Source organism: Bidens hawaiensis, unplaced genomic scaffold (genome assembly GCF_021521415.1).
Source record: "Bidens hawaiensis isolate Kalapana, Puna unplaced genomic scaffold, B.hawaiensis_p1.1 tig00022487_1, whole genome shotgun sequence".
Lineage (NCBI taxonomy): Eukaryota > Viridiplantae > Streptophyta > Magnoliopsida > Asterales > Asteraceae > Bidens > Bidens hawaiensis.
In genome coordinates, this window is record NW_027493497.1 from 145,752 (window position 1) to 155,752 (window position 10,001).

The window sequence follows — 10,001 nt, forward strand, 5'->3', positions numbered from 1 at the left end:
CCTTGCTCATTCCTTCTTCAGGTGACATTACTGAATTATTGAGAGTTAGTGCCTTGTGCGTGTAGCCTTACTATTAGTGCGGGTAGCCTTCCCTGATGGCTTGTATCCGCAGCTGCGGGAACAGGCGGGGTACTTTACCATTGGGAGGCTTTTCCTGCGGGAACAGCTGGCGTACTGCGCGTAAGGTCTTCATCTCTCTGAGCATGGTGGGTCCTGCGGAACCAGTTGGTCTTCGCACAGACGTCTCTCTTCAAGGTGAGTCTTGCGGGTCCAACTGGGCTCTGCTGGGACCTACCTCTTCACCTACAACCTATCTTATTGAAAAATAAACCGAATTTAAAAAAAACAAGATAAAATAAACATGATTAAAATGAATTTAAATATTAAAAAAGAGAAAAAGGGTGCTCAACCCTAATTGTTCTCCTCTTGCATGTACTCACCATTAATTTTAGTGATTTTAGGTCCGTGTTCTTTGTATATTTTATAATTCCTTTGAAGAGTCGTGTCATATGACGCAGGAGAAGAATTAATCGGCAATTAAACAAATTTTATAAGTAGTTATGACTATTTTGATAATTTTCTTTAGTTAAAATGACTATTTTTATTATTTTCTTTGGATTTTTAACAAGCCAATAATCGACTATATATATATATATATATTTTGAAGATTTCTGGTGTGAACATTTTGAAAAATGAGTTTTTTATTTTTTTCTTTAGATTTTTAACAAGCCAATAATCGACTATATATATATATATATTGAAGATTTCTGGTGTGAACATTTTGAACATTGATGTGCCTATTTTAATTTGAGGCATTTAACCAAGTTCTTTACCACTGAAGGATACCGTGGTGACATATTTTAAAAGTCAACAGGATAACAAGCTAGTCAATTATATTTTGTCTTAATCTTTTTTATCGATTGCATTATAAAAATATATATGCTTCGCTAAACCCCCAATTTAAAATAGATCTTAAAATAATAGTGCTCATGAATATTTCTCAGTTCATCCTTTTAATTTTAATAAACTCAATGTAATAAAGAGGAGCACATCTCCCCTCCAATAAAAATCGGCAATTTCATATATAACCATGTAAAAATAAAAGTATTATACATACTATACAAAGTTATTAATTATTATATATGTATTTACAAAGTTGTTAATATATTATAGGTATATTGATTTTAAATAATACGAACTATATCAATTTGGTCTCTGTCGATCCGAACTAACAAAATGGTTGGTGACAGTCCCACCTTTAAACATGTTTGCTTTCAGCGATCCACGACTAACGGAACCGTAACTCCGTTAGTCTATGGAAGCCGGAAAAACGTTTTTTTCCAGAAAACTCCTTTTGTCGGAAACCTCAACCTGAACACCACCAGTACCACCATTTGAACACCACCACCGCAGGCCAACAACCACCACCTGAACACCACCGCTGAACACCACCACCGCAGGCCGACAACCACCACCTGAACACCACCGCTGACAACCACTACCCGAACATCACCATCACCACTGGCCACCAATATCTAAGCACCGCCACCGATGGTTTCCACTTGGAAAAGGAGTATTCCAGTCAAAAATGTTTTTCTGGTGACCACCTCCTAGGGTTCCGACGACCACAATAATTGGGATTTTTACTAACAAAAGGTTCATAAAGGTCCGATCTTAGGTTTCAATGAGGTTTGGGGCGAAAAGGTTGAGTTCCTGGCAAAAAAAAGTTTTCCAGTTGAAATGTTTTTCCGACGACCGGAGATTAACGGAGCTACGCTTTCGTTAGTCGTGGATCGTTGGAAGAAAACCTGTTAAAAGGTGGAACTGTAACCAGCCATTTATTAGTTGGACCAGCAGTGACCAAAAAATGATAATTGAGATTATTTAAAACCAATATACCTATATCATGTATATTCAATTCATTAAAAACAATATAATAAATGTCTATATTACTAAGGTTTCAATGAGGTTTGGGGCGAAAAGGTTGAGTTCCTGGCAAAAAAAAGTTTTCCAGTTGAAATGTTTTTCCGACGACCGGAGATTAACGGAGCTACGCTTTCGTTAGTCGTGGATCGTTGGAAGAAAACATGTTAAAAGGTGGAACTGTAACCAGCCATTTATTAGTTGGACCAGCAGTGACCAAAAAATGATAATTGAGATTATTTAAAACCAATATACCTATATCATGTATATTCAATTCATTAAAAACAATATAATAAATGTCTATATTACTATGGTTTGATTAGACACGATAAATGTTTTACAGTGTAAATCATTCATGCGAACATGCGATAAACCTTTGAAGGGTTTGCAATTTTTAAGAAGTGACAAGAGACGATTTGGTTGTTGTCGAAGATAAGAGACGTCGGTCAAAATTAAAATAATAACATTGGGTATAAATAAACACATTATGCAATGGAAATGGGTATATATAATGGTCCATTCTTTAGAAATTAAATGGGAATATAGGAAATTTAAAGTGTAAAATGATCATATATGATATTTTAACTATTTTGTAAACGCATATATGATATTTTAATATTTGCATAGGTATATATGATAATTTATAATAAGAGCATACATGAAATTAATCCTAATAAATAAATAAGTGTACCCTTGAATCTAAAGTATTTCTCAATTACAACCACCGGCTTGATATAGTGTCAAAGATGTAAGGATATTAACTAAATAGTTATAGGTTCTGGTTTCACTTAAAACTTGGGATAAAATAGTTAGAAAAAAAAATTATTGTTCAAAAAAAAAAAAATACCTACTCCATCTATTGAACATATACCTTTTATTTCATCAAAATAAATACAACGCCATTTCTTATGTTTCTTTAATTATTCCACTAGAGACTTAAATAATGCATCTAACAAAAACATATTTTACATAAGGCACCCCCAATGGAGTATCCTATACACATGTAACAAATTTCTTTCGTGCAGCTTGGAACTAGTTGGGAAGACGGAAATAAATTGGCACGGGGTTATGAGGCTCCGGGGTACTATCCCACACCGAAAAAGCACTCGATGAGTTCATCCATCTATCGGTCATCTCAGGAAAGTGACGATCTAACACATCTTTCAGACTCTCCGTTGTGTTCACCCATTCGAACCCTTTTTTGGTGTACACATCTTCGTTAAAATCGCTAGTGAAGAATCTATCCGCTTGGAGGCGCCTATACACATGAAGCAATATATATATTTAATCCATTAGTTTGTTCATTTTCAGTTTTTATATATTTGGGGACGTACAATTGATTTGTATATTTACCTTGACGCCATGGCTAGAAAGATTATAAAAGCTGTCTCGCTAATGGCGAACCCTTTGATCTTTTTCTCGGCCATCATTCCTACCAACAAGTCAAGTTGTTCGACATCATCACTGTACACTTCTCGTAGTGCCGCAATAGCCTCTTCATCCTCCGTTAGATCTTCCCATTTAGAGATTGGGATCAAGAAAAGGGATCTACGGAACTCATTGTATCTTGCTACTTTCCTCTCCCTATCCCTATAAACTGGCATCATCATATATATGTTAGGATCAACGTAAAATCATATACAATACACAATCTTTAGTTAATTAAAGAAAGAGAGATAATATTTACTCTCTAGTGATGCTAAGTCAATATGGTCGGGGCGATCTGTCCCGTCCACATTTTGAGGAACAATGTCCCTCAGCCAAACCGGATAGTTAAATAGCTCTAGCGCCCCACACGCTTGATGTCCCATTGATACCATTTGTGTCGTAAATCCAATTTCTGATAGTTCCTTTTCTCCTTTCTTCCCGATCAAATTAATCATGTCAACTCTGCATGTAAACTCATGATGATCAACATACTTGTTTATTGTTATTACATGAACAAACATGCATGCAACTATATACATGTCTTACTTTTTAGTAATCTTCGGGGACTTGTTAGGGCCGGGTGTGGAATTGACATCCCTAATGACTAGTTGATCAGGTAAGAGAGAGTGCATTCTGTAAACACTTGTAAACTCTTCGGTTAGCGAGTAGGGCACCCCATGGTTCTCGGGTTTGCTTAACCCTACAAGACCTCCTAAAATACCTCCTCCAACATGCCCAAATGTATCCTTGAATCTTTTCCCCAATAACCCATACCTAAATGTATCAAATTTCAACAGAGTATTAATAACGGTACTGACACATTAAACAATATTAGTTAGCTTGTTAAATTAACTAAGTAGTCACCAATTAGCTCTCATTCCAGCTTTAAGCATGTCAGTTTTGAGAAGCTCGATGGTCCAATCAATGGTGTGGACCTTTGCGATCACCGCAGAAGTTACTAGTCTTGCGTGACGATACAGGTCTTCGTCATCCAAATCGGGATATTATTTCTGATTATCATAAGTATAATAACAATAAGTGAGAAATTTAAGTTGCTAGCAGAGTAGCAGGTAACTAAATTTCAAATAACTATATACCTTTAAGGTGTCACAGACGGCATTATGCTCGTGGATGAAGAGGGCTTGCAAAGTAGAGACCCCAATCCAGCTGTTCCGAATGTCGCCTGCTATGGGCAATCCATCGTTGTCGTGTTGGAGGAGGCCATCTTTTGCAATCTTGAGCTTTCCGTCAATGAACGTTCTGACATGACCCGCAGCCCTTAAGTTGCTACCGTATACTGCGCTTCCGTCCCTATACGCATATAACCCACTCTTGATTAACTTCATACTATTCAGTATCTACATTGACTTTAACTTATTCTATAGAATATAGTAGGGGATCGATAATTCGAATGAACACTCGTTCGTGCACTGAAATAATGTGGAACAAGTATCCATAACTCACATAATAATAATCCTAAGACCATTTTAATAAATTAGGTTTTAGATATTTTAGATTTTTGTTTTTGTTATTTTTATAATTAACCCTACATGTTTGTTACATTGACCAAAATTAACATTTAGGTTGTGATTAGCTCTTCACTTAAACTTTTTGGACTAAATTTGCATCATATACCGTCAACACTGACTACAAATAGAAATCCATATGTATTATTATTAAGAACAACTTATGATATATATATCAATATATATTTTCTCTCGTACGTGTGTGTTTTATCTAAACATTTACTAGAACGTATCTATCGATCTAATTTGTTTACGTTCCGTTACGTGTAAATATATTTATGAACGGGAATATAATATATATTTAACATGCAAATATATAAAAAAAACTATATACATACCACCAAGGGGTTCTGATGTTACGATGACCTTTCTTAATGTCCAAAAGACCAGTATCAACTTCTTTTGTCACGAAGAACTTGAAGGATTTTAGAGGGCATTCACTGGCTACTTCTGCCGGCGCCTTAAGCTCAATCTGTAAATCCATGGTTAATGCATGTATGTGTTAGTTAGCACTTCAATTCATCCTTAATTCTTATGTCGATGGAGGTGCACATATTAATTAATCGGACCTGTTTTGTTTCTTCGAGGTGATCAATCCAATCGTGAATCATGAACTGAATCCATGAAGCAGCAATTATGTTGAACTGTTTTCCCGTGTCTAGGAGCTGTTTACGTGCTAGAAGCTTTGTTGCTATCACCATCGGATCTGGCTTCAATAGCTGATGCACAAAAATATGTTTAGTACACATGATTTGCACGCCTCACCCTAGCTACTTCAAAATTATTTACACCGTTTATTTTGTTGGACATAATTTCCGAGTTACGGAAATTTGAATAAAATTAGCGAACCGTATAACCAGTTTTACTGACTACAGCCCGTTTATTAAAACGGGTCACGTACATGGGTAGATTAATTATAAACGGGTTTCTGTCTATATCATCTCACTTCTCATAAATAATTATGTTGGACAAAACTGCTATTCCCGTCATGAAAAAGCTAGCATGCAAGTCAGCTGTCACTGTGATTAAACAAAATCATATAATTGAAAAGTATATGCATTAAAATGTTCTAGTAGCCACTTAGGCTTTGGCCTAGTGGTAGGAGGGATTCTCTTCTTTGGTTGATGCCAACCTGGGCTGTGGTGGTGTTATGTATATATAGGTGTTTAGGAGTTTAAGAAATAGACAATTTGTCATTCAAAAAAAAAATTAAAATGTTCTAGTAGCAATCATTGTGGTGTCTACGATGTTCTTAATAATACTTCAATGGGTCAGCAGGGTAGCAGGTAGAATTTCAGGTACAGCCAATAACTACTACATTATAAATAGAAAATAACAAAAATAAATAAATAAAAAATATTGAACATCGAATCATGTGGAACTTAATTAGCATGACTTTTTACATTATTTATCGGAGAGAGACCTAACTTTAAAAATAAAACTTAATATAATTCATTGATCGATGATTGATAAATTATTAAACAGGGTTAGGTTCAAATAAGAAGTTTGATTTTCCTAAAAAGGCTAGGAAGGAGGGTATTTTAGTCTAATACTTTAAATCAAAACCCACTTACTTTAATCTCAAAACCCACTTAAATTAATTTCAAAACCCACTTATATAAAATCCAATTATATCTTCACTCATCTCTTATAACCACCACCACTCCACCGCCCACCGCCACCACAACCGTCACCCACCGCCACCACCTCGCCGGAAAAGTCCGAAAAAACACAATGAAAAACACAATGAAAAAAATACAATGGAAAAATACACTATGAAAAAAAACACAATGATAAAAACACAACAAAAAACACAATTGTATGACACAATGTAAATAACACAATGGAAAAAAAAAACACAATGAAAAATACTATTGTATAACACAATTTTGTAAAACACAATTCGATAAAACACAATTTGTAAAAACCCACTAATTTTTTTAATTTTTATATTACAATATGGTACTCATATAAAAGATAAAAAGACACTCGTTATTATGGTGAATTTGTTTTTCAATAAAAACGTCGTAAAAAAAAGTTATGGGCGTTTTAAAATGATGATGGAATTTGGCATGTGTCTTGCATGTGGAGAGAAAAAGTCAACAAATGTGTTATTCCTTTTATACCCTTTACCTTGTGTTCACACTTGATTTCCCCCTAAACTAATCTCAACCATCCATATTCAAAATCAATGGACAAGATTACTTTTTATCTTTCCTACAAAAAGTATACTTCCTATTATAACCTAACCGTAAACATTATCTTCTTTTTTTCCTTTCAAATTTTGTTAACCTTATCATGTGTCTCAAGATTACGTTTGTAAGACCGCCTCCAACGCAACCGCATGTAAGCTTATCCGCATCTTCTGCACGATGCACACAGTTTTCTTTTCCTCACAAACTAATAAATTAAATAATAAAAACTAGGTTGTGTGTGGAATGATGGGTATGATAGTATTAGGGTGAAAATGTGTATAGGTAAAAAGCTGATGTTAGATTCTTAGTAGGCCAATATGTGAGAAGGTTGATTTGTAGCATTACGGACAGTCTAAGTCTAAGACCATACATAATGGTTAATGCCCCTACATCATATTCACTCCGTTTAGCTAAAAACATGTATAATAGTTTATGTCCTTTAGTGCCCTTCAATTATTATCATTTTAAGCCCCACAGGGCTTTATTATAGAAACGTCGCCCCTATAACACCCCATAATACCAGGATGGTATAGTTGCTTTATCCGCCACTATTGACTCTATAATGACCCATGCATTACTAGTGATCTAAGGGCATCTTAACTGAGGCATTTCCTCACGCCAAATCAACTTGTTCAAGCTCCTACACGTGGAAAGTGGGTGTGCCCTTGGATGCATGGTTGTGGCCCTGACGTGGAAAGCATGTAGAGTAAAAACTAAAAGCATCACTATTAATTAACTGTTTTCAACCAATTACCTTTACACTCTACCCCTTTTCTTAATTAATTAACTTATTTATGTAAAACATTGTGAGATGGATGAAATCATTATACGCTTTTTGTGTGGGGGTGTTTTTCATCTACGTGGCGAGACGTTATTTATTTTTTTTGGAACCATTACATATACCTTAATATTCTAAACGTCTTACAAAAATATATATTTGATTGAAATTTTATTACATTTATCACGTTTCTTAGTATTATCTCTCTAATTATTAATTTAAACATCATACGTTTGGGAAAGAAACATTTGCTTATAAAAAGTTTTGAAATTAAATCAAAGACTTCGTCGTGTACGTGCGAACCCTAAAAGAAATTTGTTCGGGAATTTTTGCAAATAAACGAGTATCTTTTGATATCTTAAGAGTCGTGTAAACACTATCAGAACAAATATTTTGATCCGATGAAACTCAGATTGATTTAAGCATACTTGAGTATAATAATGGTATGATGAACCAGAGAAAACTTCATATGATCAGGAAACAGTTTATTAGGGTTGGAATCTTGGTAACTGCCCTCATGTATTTTTAAATTCAAACTACATCAGATATGCTTCATTTAGACACCAAAATATTATATACAAAATTTACTAAAATTAAGCCAAGGGCTCTGATCCTTGGACCCTGCTATCAGGGGCGTTGCCCTGGACCCCCGCCAAGGTGACGTTGCCCCCTTGGAACCCCCATGACTTAGGGGTCACGCCCCTACGTACCAATAGGATATAAATTATAATAAGATCAAATAAGTGTGCACCATCGCACCGACTTATTTAGATTCATATTACAATTTGCTTGATTAGCAAGTTAATCCCTAATTACACTAAAATCATGGCCTAATTAAACTTGAAATGCAACTTAAGAAAATAAGTTGGAAAAGAACGGTAGAAGCTCAATCACCAATTAATATTTACACATACCTTATCTTTCTGATCAACAGGGGACATGTTACGGCCAAAGAAACTTCCTTCACTACCGGCACCATCATTCAACGGATCGTTAAACGTTCCGTTGGCTGTCCTGAAAGCAACATCATCGGTATCAAACCGAACTCCCACCCGAGTTTTCCCGACATTGAGCAAATTATACTTGTCATGAAGAGTCCTACGTATAGCCAAGTAAGCAAGCCCTAAGAACACGGGGAACCGGTGCCACCCGATCCTGGACTTATCGACAACATGAATGATCTGTCAAGTATATATTCATCATGTTTACTTGAGCTAATTATTTAAAGTAGTTTAAGTATTAGTTAATGAACATGCATGTATGGATTAATATTAACGTACCAAGAAGAGAAACTTGTGGATGAGTGTCATCCTGTCAAAGAGTTCATGAAAGTCGGCATGGATGAAGTGTTTGATGGGCCAAAAAAATACTTGTATTGCAGAAGATATGAATGTTTTCATTTTGTGTGTTTTTGGTATAATGTTTTTGTGAGGTTTACAACGCTGAAATGGTCTATTTATATAACTATAACTATATATGATATGGGCACTTCAAACACGTTTGTGGCTTGACTCTGAATATTCAACAATTGGAAATTTGAAAATACGAAATTAAGAAGGTTAATTAGTTAAAATTAATATGTACAAGAACCACAATTTGGAACATGGAAATTTTCCAAGTCGAGAATGTACAACCATATATGCTACGAAACCACTACTCTATAAAACATGAAGACACGGGGTCTTTTCTAAGTTTGCTAAGTTCGCAATTTTAGTCACCTGCGTTTAACAACTTGATTTAATTCCTCAAGTCCTCAATTTGGTTAAATTGAATAAAAATAATAATTAGTTTTGATAACTGGGGTATTCCGAGAATATTTATCTATATTTCGATACAAGTTTTATTCAAGTCGTTTTCGTTTCTTTACGTACATGGGTTACTATAGTGAATACTGGTATTGTAAGGAACCGAATTGATACTGACCAAGTTCACACCGCATTCCTGCTTGAAAGCAGGCGGGGAATTGATTGCAAGTAGTTGCTATATAAATAATGTAGGGCATTCCTGCTTGAAAGCAGGCGGGGAATTGATTGCAAGTAGTTGCTATATAAATAATGTAGGGATTTTTTAAATATACCGATTAACTCGTTTTACCTAATACCATTTTCAAATCTATCCATTTCACTGTCAAATCGATCATGTTAGTCATAA

General features: G+C 35.1%; 1 pseudogene across 1 annotated transcript; it reads right to left on the reverse strand.

The window, feature by feature from the left end:
* Window positions 1-2,955: 2,955 nt before the first annotated feature.
* On the reverse strand, window positions 2,956-9,283 carry LOC143565598 (alpha-dioxygenase PIOX-like; annotated as a pseudogene). Its single transcript, XR_013141103.1, has 10 exons — window positions 9,131-9,283; window positions 8,765-9,031; window positions 5,447-5,596; window positions 5,216-5,349; window positions 4,449-4,662; window positions 4,216-4,361; window positions 3,898-4,125; window positions 3,611-3,813; window positions 3,277-3,520; window positions 2,956-3,181 (listed from the first exon to the last, which is right to left on the reverse strand). The product of XR_013141103.1 is annotated as an alpha-dioxygenase PIOX-like (transcript).
* Between the last annotated feature and the right edge of the window lie 718 nt (window positions 9,284-10,001).